The sequence below is a fragment of the Aquarana catesbeiana genome, linkage group LG02 (genome assembly GCF_042186555.1).
Source record: "Aquarana catesbeiana isolate 2022-GZ linkage group LG02, ASM4218655v1, whole genome shotgun sequence".
Taxonomy (NCBI): Eukaryota; Metazoa; Chordata; class Amphibia; order Anura; family Ranidae; genus Aquarana; species Aquarana catesbeiana.
Genome location: NC_133325.1, coordinates 533,803,489 through 533,815,134, shown reverse-complemented (window position 1 = coordinate 533,815,134; position 11,646 = coordinate 533,803,489). Strand labels below are relative to the sequence as shown.

General features: G+C 38.3%; 1 non-coding gene across 1 annotated transcript; it reads right to left on the bottom strand.

Annotated features, from left to right (window-relative positions):
* Nucleotides 1-10,905: 10,905 nt before the first annotated feature.
* LOC141130882 (U2 spliceosomal RNA) lies at nt 10,906-11,091 on the bottom strand. Its single transcript, XR_012242536.1, has one exon. It is a non-coding gene; the product is annotated as a U2 spliceosomal RNA (small nuclear RNA).
* Nucleotides 11,092-11,646: the final 555 nt, after the last annotated feature.

Genomic DNA, 11,646 nt, shown 5'->3' with positions numbered 1-11,646 from the left:
TGGGTTAAATAAGTTCCTATGTATATTTATAAACAATATTCCACCTGCATATAATTATTTTTTTACATGGGGATTATGGATGGAATATTGATTATAAATTTACATAGCAACATATTAAACCTATTTCTGATATGAATATCCATATAAATATATTGCTATGTGAGGATTACGGGTGGAATATTGTTTATAAATATACATAGTAACCTATTTAACCCATTTCTCATAAGAATATGCATATAATTATTTTTCTACATGGGGATTATGGATGGAATATTGTTGTTAAACATACATAGGAATATATTTATCCTATTTATCCCATTTCTTATAAAAATACACATATAATTATTTTTCTACATATGGATTATGAGTGGAATATTGTTTATAAATATAAATAGGAACGTATTTAAGCCATTTCTGATAAGATTATGCATATATTTTTTTTTCTATATGGGGTTATAGGTGGAATATTGTTTATAAATATACATAGGAACCTAATTAAAGAATTTCTGATAAGAATATGCATATAATTTTTTTTCTACATGAGGATTATTGGTGGAATATTGTTTATATACATACATAGGACCCTATTTAACCAATTTCTGATAAGAATATGCATATAAGTATTTTTCTACATAGGGATTATGGGTGAAATATTGTTTATAAATATACATAGGATCCTAATTAAAGCATTTCTGATAAGAATATGCATATAATATTTTTTCTACATGGGGATTATAGTGGGAAATTGTTTATAAATATACATAGGAACCTATTTAACCCATTTTTGATAAGAATATGCATATAATTATTTTTCTACATGGGGATTATGGGTGGAATATTGTTTATAAATATACATAGGAACATAGTTAACCCATTTCTGATAAGAATATGTATATAAGTATTTTTCTGGGGATTATGGGTGAAATAGTGTTTTTTAATTTACATAGGAACATATTAAACCAATTTCTGATATGAATATACATAAAATTATTTTTCTACATGGGGATTATGGGTGGAATATGGTTTGTAAATATACATAGGACGCTATTTAACCCATTTCTGATACGAATATGCATATCATTATTTTTCTATATGGGGCTATTGGTGGAATATTGTTTATAAAAATACATAGGAACATATTTAACCCATTTCTGATACGAATATGCATATCATTATTTTTCTATATGGGGCTATTGGTGGAATATTGTTTATAAAAATACATAGGAACATATTTAACCCATTTCTGATAAGAATATGTATATAAGTATTTTTCTACGTAGGTATTATGGGTGAAATATTGTTTATTAATATACATAGTAACATATTTAACCCATTTCTCATAAGAATATGCAGATAATTATTTTTCTACATGGGGATTATGGATGGAATATTGTAGTTAAACATACCTAGGAATATATTTAACCAATTTCTGATAAGAATATGCATATCATTTTTTTCTACATGGGGATTATGGGTGGAATATTGTTTATAAGTATACATAGGAACCTATTTAACCCATTTCTGATAAGAATATGCATGTAAGTATTTTTCTTCATGGGGATTATGGGTGGAAAATTGTTTATAAATATACATAGCAACATATTAAACCTATTTCTGTTTGAACATGCATATAATTATTTTGCTATATGGGGATTATGGATTGAATATTGTTTTTAAAAATACATAGGACCTATTTAACCAATTTCTGATAAGAATATGCATATAATCATTTTTCTACATGGGGATTATAGATAGAAGATTGTTTATAAATATATATAGGAACCTATTTATCCCATTTCTTATAAAAATATGCATATCATTATTTTTCTACATATGGATTATGGGTGGAATATTGTTTATAAATATACATTGTAACCTATTTAACCCATTTCTGTTAAGAATATGCATATAATTATTTTTTTTACATGGGGATTATGGATGGAATATTGTTTATAAATTTACATAGCAACATATTAAACCTATTTCTGATATGAATATGCATGTAATTAAATTGATATATGGGGATTATGGGTTGAATATTGTTTATAAATATACATAGTTACCTATTTAACCTATTTCTGATAAGAATATGCATATAATTATTTTTCAGTATGGGGATTATAGGTGGAATATTGTTTTTAAATATACATAGGAACTTATTTAACCCATTTCTGGTAAGCATATGCATATAATTATTTTCTACATAGGGATTATGGGTGGAATACTGTTTTTAAATATACATAGTAACCTGTTTAACCCATTTCTCATAATAATATGCATATAATTATTTTTCTACATGGGGATTATGGATGGAATATTGTTGTTAAACATACATAGGAATATATTTATCCCATTTGTCCCATTTATAAAAATACACATATAATTACTTTTCTACATATGGATTATGAGTGGAATATTGTTTATAAATATAAATAGGAACGTATTTATGCCATTTCTGATAAGATTATGCATATAATTATTTTTCTATATGGGGTTATGGGTGAAATATTGTTTATAAATATACATAGGAACCAAATTAAAGAATTTCTGATAAGAATATGCATATCATTTTTTTTCTACATGGGGATTATTGGTGGAATATTGTTTATATACATACATAGGACCCTATTTAACCAATTTCTGATAAGAATATGCATATAAGTATTTTTCTACATAGGGATTTTGGGTGAAATATTGTTTATAAATATACATAGGAACCTTTTTAACCCATTTCTGTTAAACGTACAAACTACAAAATATACAACATACAAACATATTTAACCCATTTCTTATAAGAATATTTATATAATTATTTTTCTACATGGGGATTATGGGTGGAATATTGTTTATAAATATACATAGGAACATTGTTAACCCATTTCTGATAAGAATATGTATATAAGTATTTTTCTAGGGATTATGGGTGAAATAGTGTTTATTAATTTACATAGGAACATATTAAACCTATTTCTGATATGAATATGTATATAAGTATTTTTCTACGTAGGGATTATAGGTGAAATATTGTTTATTAATATACATAGTAACCTATTTAACTCATTTCTCATAAGAATATGCATATAATTATTTTTCTACATGGGGATTATGGATGGAATATTGTAGTTAAACATACATAGGAATATATTTAACCAATTTCTGATAAGAATATGCATATCATTTTTTTCTACATGGGGATTATGGGTGGAATATTGTTTATAAGTATACATAGGAACCTATTTAACCCATTTCTGATAAGAATATGCATGTAAGTATTTTTCTACATAGGTATTATGGGTGAAATATTGTTTATAAATATACATAGGAACCTATTTAGCCCATTACTGAGAAGAATATGCATATAATTATTATACATAGCAACATATTAAACCTATTTCTGTTTGAACATGCATATAATTATTTTGCTATATGGAGATTATTGATTGAATATTGTTTTTAAAAATACATAGGACCTATTTAACCAATTTCTGATAAGAATATGCATATAATAATTTTTCTACATGGGGATTATAGATAGAATATTGTTTATAAATATATATAGGAAACTATTTATCCCATTTCTTATAAAAATATGCATATCATTATTTTTCTACATATGGATTATGGGTGGAATATTGTTTACAAATATACATTGTAACCTATTTAACCCATTTCTGTTAAGAATATGCATATAATTATTTTCTTACATGTGGATTATGTTTGGAATATTGTTTATACATTTACATAGGAACATATTAAACCTATTTCTGATATGAATATGCATAACATTATTTGTCTACATGAGGATTATGGGTGGAATATTGTTTATAAATATACATAGTAACCTATTTAACCCATTTCTGATAAGAATATGCATATAATTATTTTTCAGTACGAGGATTATAGGTGGAATATTGTTTATAAATATACATAGGAACTTATTTAACCCATTTCTGGTAAGCATATGCGTATAATTATTTTTTACATAGGGATTATGGGTGGAATACTGTTTTTAAATATACATAGTAACCTATTTAACCCATTTCTCATAAGAATATGCATATAATTATTTTTCTACATGGGGATTATGGGTGGAATATTGTTTATACATTTTACATGGGAACATATTAAACCTATTTCTGATATGAATATGCATGTAATTAAATTCCTATATGGGGATTATGGGTTGAATATTGTTTATAAATATACATAGGAACCTATTTAAGCCATTTCTGATAAGAATATGCATATAATTATTTTTCAGTATGGGGATTATAGGTGGAATATTGTTTACAAATATACATAGGAACTTATTTAACCCATTTCTGGTAAGCATATGCATATAATTATTTTCTACATAGGGATTATGGGTGGAATACTGTTTTTAAATATACATAGTAACCTATTTAACTAATTTCTCATAAGAATATGCATATAATTACTTTTCTACATGGGGATTATGGATGAAATATTGTAGTTAAGCATACATAGGAATATATTTAAACAATTTATGATAAGAATATGCAGATCATTTTTTTCTACATGGGGATTATGGGTGGAATATTGTTTATAAGTATACATAGGAACCTATTTAACCCATTTCTCATAAGAATATGCATATAATTCTTTTTCTACATGGAGATTATGGATGAAATATTGTTGTTAAACATACATAGGGATATCCCATTTATCCCATTTCTTATAAAAATACACATAATTATTTTTCTACATATGGATTATGGGTGGAATATTGTTTATAAATATAAATAGGAATGTAGTTAAGCCATTTCTGATAACATTATGCATATAATTATTTTTCTCTATGGGTTTATGGGTGGAATATTGTTTATAAATATAAATAGGAACCTAATTAAAGCATTTCTGATAAGAATATGCATATAATTTTTTTCTACGTGGGGATTATTGGTGGAATATTGTTTATATACATACATAGGACCCTATTTAACCAATTTCTGATAAGAATATGCATATAATATTTTTTCTACATGGGGATTATAGTGGAAAATTGTTTATAATTATAAATAGGAACCTATTTAACCCATTTCTGATCAGAATATGCATATAAATATTTTTCTACATAGGGATTATGAATGGAATATTCTAGTTAAACATATAAACTACAAACATATACAACATACAAACATATTTAACCCATTTCTTATAAGAATGTGAATATAATTATTTTTCTACATGGGATTATGGGTGGAATATGGTTTATAAATTTACATAGGATGCTATTTAACCCATTTTTGATACGAATATGCATATAATTATTTTTCTATATGGGGCTATTGGTGGAATATTGTTTATAAATATACATAGGAACATATTTAACCCATTTCTGATAATAAATATGTTATATAAGTATTTTCTACGTAGGAATTATGGGTGAAATATTGTTTATTAATATACATAGTAACCTATTTAACTCATTTCTCATAAGAATATGCATATAATTATTTTTCTACATGGGGATTATGGATGGAATATGGTAGTTAAACATACATAGGAATATATTTAACCAATTTCTGATAAGAATATGCATATCATTTTTTTCTACATGGGGATTATGGGTGGAATATTGTTTATAAGTATACATAGGAACCTATTTAACCCATTTCTGATAAGAATATGCATATAAATATTTTTCTACATGGGGATTATGGGTGGAATATTGTTTATAAATATACATAGCAACATATTAAACCTATTTCTGTTTTTACATGCATATAATTATTTTGCTATATGGGGATTATTGATTGAATATTGTTTTTAAAAATACATAGGACCTATTTAACCAATTTCTGATAAGAATATGCATATAATCATTTTTCTACATGGGGATTGTAGATAGAATATTGTTTATAAATATATATATAGGAACCTATTTATCCCATTTCTTAATCTTCAGACCTCCTCTTCCTCCTTGAAGTCCATCAAGTGATAGTCTCTGAGCAGACTGTGAACCAGTCTGCAGCAGTCCTCGATGGACATCCTCTCCCGCTGGTGGATGAGGCACTTTCTGGCGCACCATAAAGCGTCCTTAAAGCAGCACAGCACCCGCCAGGCACCGTCAATGTCCTCCTGTGAATGAGTTCCACAGAAGAGTCCGTTCAACACACCGAAGTGTGTGATAGCAGTCTGTGGTACAAAGTCTTTGAGTTCAGGTTCCAAGGCCCTCAACAGGTCCTGTGCAAAGGGACACTCCCAGAAAACATGCAGAGCAGTTTCCTCCTGGATGATGCAAAAGGGGCAGTGCCTGTATCTGCACAGGTTTCTGGCATGCATGAATGTCCTGAGTGGCAACCCCCCTTGGATTGCCATCCATGCCAGATCTTTGTGCCTGTTGGTGAGTCTCTTTGAAGAAATATTCCTCCAGACCACTTTACAAGTGGCTGAAGGGAGGCCTGGAACAGTCTCATCAATGTCCGATGCTCTGATCAACTTGTGGATAGTTTTTGGCTTCCACAAGTCGGGCTTCACTCCATGTAGCCCCAGCTCCTTAATAAACTTGAAGGTGTCCAAGTAGTACCAAGGGGTGTCCCAGTTGTAGGGGATGGAGCTGTCCCATTTGTCCCAGCCAAGGGTCCTCCATAGAGGCAGGAGGAAAAAACGGGACATAGAGTTACCACCAGAGTCCACAGTTCTGTCCACCAATGTCCTGCGGATGCAGTTACAAGCAAAGCACACCCTCAATAGTGTAGCGATGTCGGGCACGCCCTTACCGCCCTTGAGGGGTTCCTTGAACATAACCGCCCACTTCACTCTGTCCATTTTGGAGCTCCAGATGAAGTGAAACACCGCCCTGGTGATGGCCTTACAGGTGTTGACCCGAGGGGGCCAGGCCTGGGCGAGGTACTGCAACACAGGGAGGATCTCGCTGCGGAGTACCAGTGTTTTGCCTTCGATGGTGAGTTCTCTGAGGCTCCAAAGTCCAAACTTCTGTCGCATCTTTGACAGTCTTTCCTCCCAGGACTTCAGGGCTGCGCCCTCAGCTCCAAACCAGACCCCAAGTATTTTGATGAAGTCCGTCTTGACGCTGAAAGGAATTGGTGCAGAAGAAGGCAGGAACCACTTTCCGAAGAGCATGACTTCTGACTTCCTGCAGTTGACCTTTGCCCCTGAAGCTTGGCCGAAGTCCTCACAGGTCTGGGCGAGTGTGTCGATGGAGCGCCGATCAGCACAGAACACCGTCACGTCGTCCATGTAGAGTGAGCACTTGACCTCCCGTCTGTCCGGTCCTGGTGCGGTGATCCCTCTGATCTCTGGGTTCCGTCTGATGCTTCGGGCGAAGAGCTCTATACAACAAACAAAAAGCAGAGGTGATAGAGGGCAGCCTTGTCTGACCCCAGACAAGATTGGAAAGGGGTCAGTTTTCCAGCCATTAACCAGCACCAAACTAGAAATGTCAGTGTACATCACATTCACATACGAACAAAACATTTCCCCAAGACCAAACCTGCGCAGAGCTCTGCACATAAACTCATGGGAGACACGGTCGAAGGCCTTCTCCTGGTCAAGACTGACCAGGGCCGCGTGCACACAGCGGCCATGAATGTACTGGACCGTGTCCCGGACAAGCGCAAGGCTGTCCGCAATCCTGCGACCAGGAATGCCGCAAGTCTGATCCGGGTGGATGATCTGTCCGATGACAGACTTCAGCCTGTTGGCCAGGACCTTGGCGAGGATTTTGTAGTCCACGTTCAGAAGAGAGATTGGACGCCAATTTTTAAGATCCGATCTCTCCCCCTTCCGCTTATACAAAATCGTGATCATCCCCTCCCTCAGCGACGGAGGCATTCTGCCCTCCACCACCATCTCCTCGTACAGCTCGAGCAGGTCTGGGCCCACGAGATCCCACAGTGCTACATAGAGCTCAACTGGGAGACCATCGCAGCCCGGGGTCTTGCCTCACCTAAAGGATTTAGCGGCAGAGTGCAGCTCCTCCAGCACCAAGGGGGCGTTGACGGTTGATGAACCTGCAGGATCAATTTGGATACCTGACAGGAACCTGTCGGCCGCCTGTGTGTTCGTTTCTTTCGGGGAGTAGAGGTTGGTGTAGTAGTCGCTGACCACTTGCATCACAGCCTTCTTCCCCTTCTGGAGTGTTCCGGTCTCGTCGCGCAACTCTGACAAGGGTGTGTGTCCTGAGTGAAGTTTCCTGAAAAAGAAAGAAGTACACTTCTCACCTTTCTCAAGATTCTCCACCTTGGCACAGAAGACAATGTGCCTGGATTCTTCCTCGAAGTGTCCTTTCAGGCTCCTCTTGGTGTCCTCCAGGTCCTGCCTAACGTCCCAGCCACAGTGCTGAAGGTCCTGCAGGGACTGCAACTGACGCTGCAGTCTCCTGAGTTCCCTCCTCCTGGCACACACACGCTGGCGTCCCCTTGCCTGAAAGAAGCTACGCAGCTTAACCTTCACAAACTCCCACCAGTCACTTACCCTTCCGAAGAATCTCTTTTCCTCCGTCCAGGAGGCTCTCGGAGTTCCCCCATCAATTCCTCGTTTTCCAGCAGGGTGCTATTCAGCTTCCAGGAACCCGGTCCGCGGGCAAAGCCCTCGCCCAGGTCACCCCAAATGTGAATAGCCCTGTGGTCAGAGAAAAAGCAGGGGACCATGGAGAACTCACGATGCTTGACTGTTCTTGAAGTGAGCACGAAGTCAATCCTGGAACGCACAGATCCATCGGGTCGGCACCACGAATAGTTCACGGTCCCTTTCCCTATGGATCCCACGGCGTCCTGCAAGGAGGCCTCCAAGATCATCTCCTTGAGCAGCCTAGAAGTAGCATCAAGTTTTGCGTATATGCTGGAGCTGCGCCCATCCTCCTCGATCGGACAGTTAAAATCACCGCCGATCACTAATGTTCTGGTGGTGACGAGTTGGGTCCGCAGGGTCTGGAAAAGTTCCAGCCGCGCATTCTTGTCTGGGGGGGCGTACACGTTGATGAGCCTAACTGGCTCTTCTACCCACGAGCCGTCTATGACCAAAAGACGGCCACAGACTAGCTCATGGATAGAGTCAACCGTGAAACGCCCACCCCTGACCAGAATGGCTACGCCTGCAGACTTGCAATCGCCACCCCCGGACCAGTAGGAGGGACCAAGGGTCCACTGGGAGGACAGATGGGTGTACCTCCTCAAGGGGGGAAGGGCGCACTCCTGAAGCATGTAGACATCACTCTGCTGACTTGAAAGAAAGGTCAGGACCGCTTGCCTTCTAGATGTATCCTTGATACTCCTCACATTAATGGAAAAGATTGAGATCTCAGCCATAATGAAAAAGGGTATGAGGGTCTAGTTAACAAGGGTCTGAACTTGCCTACCCGGAGGGGGGGGTGGCTCTTCCGTTGCGTCTTCTGCCTGTCCTGTGTTCTGGGCCAGGCCCAGCTCCTCAAGTACAGACTCCATCATCTGCTGGCTGATGTGGACGTCGGGGGGAGGTCATGCTCGGGGTCGACCACGATCTCCTCCCCTTCCTCCTCCTCGCCCGCAGACTCTAGGTCCTCCACTACTTGCTCGGGTCCATTGCTGTCGCGTTGGACCCCGTTGGGCCGTTTGGTGGAGGTGGCAGGTTCCTCCGCTGTTGGGCTCTCTGGCTTACGTTTCCGGCTTCCTCTTGGGCCACTGGTGGGGGTGGCGGGGGGTGGGAGGGTGGGGAAGTCCTCCAGGGAGGACAGGTTGAGGGGGGAAGGGGTGGGGAGGGGCTCCTCCGGCACAGAGGGGGTGGGTGGGGGTGTGCTGGAGGTAGGGGATGGGGCAGGGGCGGGTGGGGCGGGAGTGGACTTACCTTTGGCCTTTCGAGGTTCTTTTGGTTTTTCTGGCAGCTTTCTCCTGGATGGCTTACCCTGGCTTACGGCTCCAGCGTAGGTTCGGGTCCTCTGGGGGCAGTGTCTGAAGACATGCTCTGCCAATCCGCAAAGGTTGCAGGCTTTGGACCTCGGACAGTCCTTGGTCTCGTGGCCTGTCACCCTACAATCCTTCCCTATGTGTCCCGGCTGCCCACACTTGTTACAGTTGTAGGGTATGCCGGGGTAGAAGAGGATTCCTGCGGAGGATCCCAGGGAGAAGAAAGGCTGCAGGTGCTGGATGTCCCCCGAAGGGTCTTTCCTCAGTTTGCAGAGCACAGACCACTTACCTATCCAGAAGCCATTGGCATCGAAGATTTGGATCGGGTCCTTCACCACGGTGCAGAACCTCTGGAGGTAGGTGGCTATGTCCTTTCCAATGGTATGGGGGTTCCTCATGGCCACTGTCACTCGCTTTTCGTCCCGTGTTATGGGGCAGTTCGCAGTGAACTTCCGGAAAGGGGATTCAGGGCCACTGGTCTTCACCATCTCCCAGTATCTTCTGCAGACCACAAAAGTTATAAAGAATATACCTCTTGTGAAGGCCTGCACAGAAAGCGTCTCCGCTTTGCTGAACCCCTGTTCCAGGATCATCTTCTTTCCAAAGATCTCCGGGGTCATGTCGGGGACTCTTCCGTCCACCTCCTTCAGCTGCAGCACGACCGTCTGCTTCATCCATGGCTCCAAAGCTGGGAGCCCGTCTGCAGGCTGGTCTGGCTTGGCTGGTCCTGGTCGGCTGGTGCCGGCCGGGGTAGGGGTGGGGGTTGAGGCAGCGGCATTCCCAGGCTTGGAGGAAGTGGCTGGAACGGGGTTCTTCTTCTCTTTTCCGGTCTTCTTTTCGCTCTTCCCCATCGTCAAGGATTTGGATGTCGCTTCAGATGTTTCTTAGGCGGCTTCCTTCTGGTTCCTCGACGTCTTCGCTCTTTTTCGTAGCCTTTACAAAGGCTCTAGCATCTACTGCCCGGAGGTAGTAATGCGGAGTGGGGGAGGAGGGAAGACCGCAATCTCGTTCCCTGTGGGGGCTAAGCCTCTAACCCAATAGCAGCAGGTAGGTGAAGCTGAATTTAATCAACGATCCTACCAGACCGAGCAGAGGGTACCCCACAAGGACCAATTAGCTTGGATAGATGCAAGTGGTTCTCAACGTCCTAGCTGTAAAGCAGAGACACCCCTAAGGGCTAAAGTCGATACTACACTTGATCTTAGCCAAAAGGCCGAGAAGCGATCTGATATATATATATATATATATATATACATATATACATATATACATACATAGCAACATATTAAACCTATTTCTGTTTTTACATGCATATAATTATTTTGCTATATGGGGATTATTGATTGAATATTGTTTTTAAAAATACATAGGACCTATTTAACCAATTTCTGATAAGAATATGCATATAATCATTTTTCTACATGTGGATTATAGATAGAATATTGTTTATAAATATATATATAGGAACCTATTTATCCCATTTCTTATAAAAATATGCATATCATTATTTTTCTACATATGGATTATGGGTGGAATATTGTTTATAAATATACATAGTAACCTATTTAACCCATTTCTCATAAGAATATGCATATAATTATTTTTCTACATGGGGATTATGGATGGAATATTGTTGTTAAACATACATAGGAATATATTTATCCCATTTCTTATAAAAATATGCATATAATTTTTTTCTACATATGGATTATGGGAGGAATATTGTTTATAAATATACATAGGAACCTAATTAAAGCATTTCTGATAAAAATATGCATAT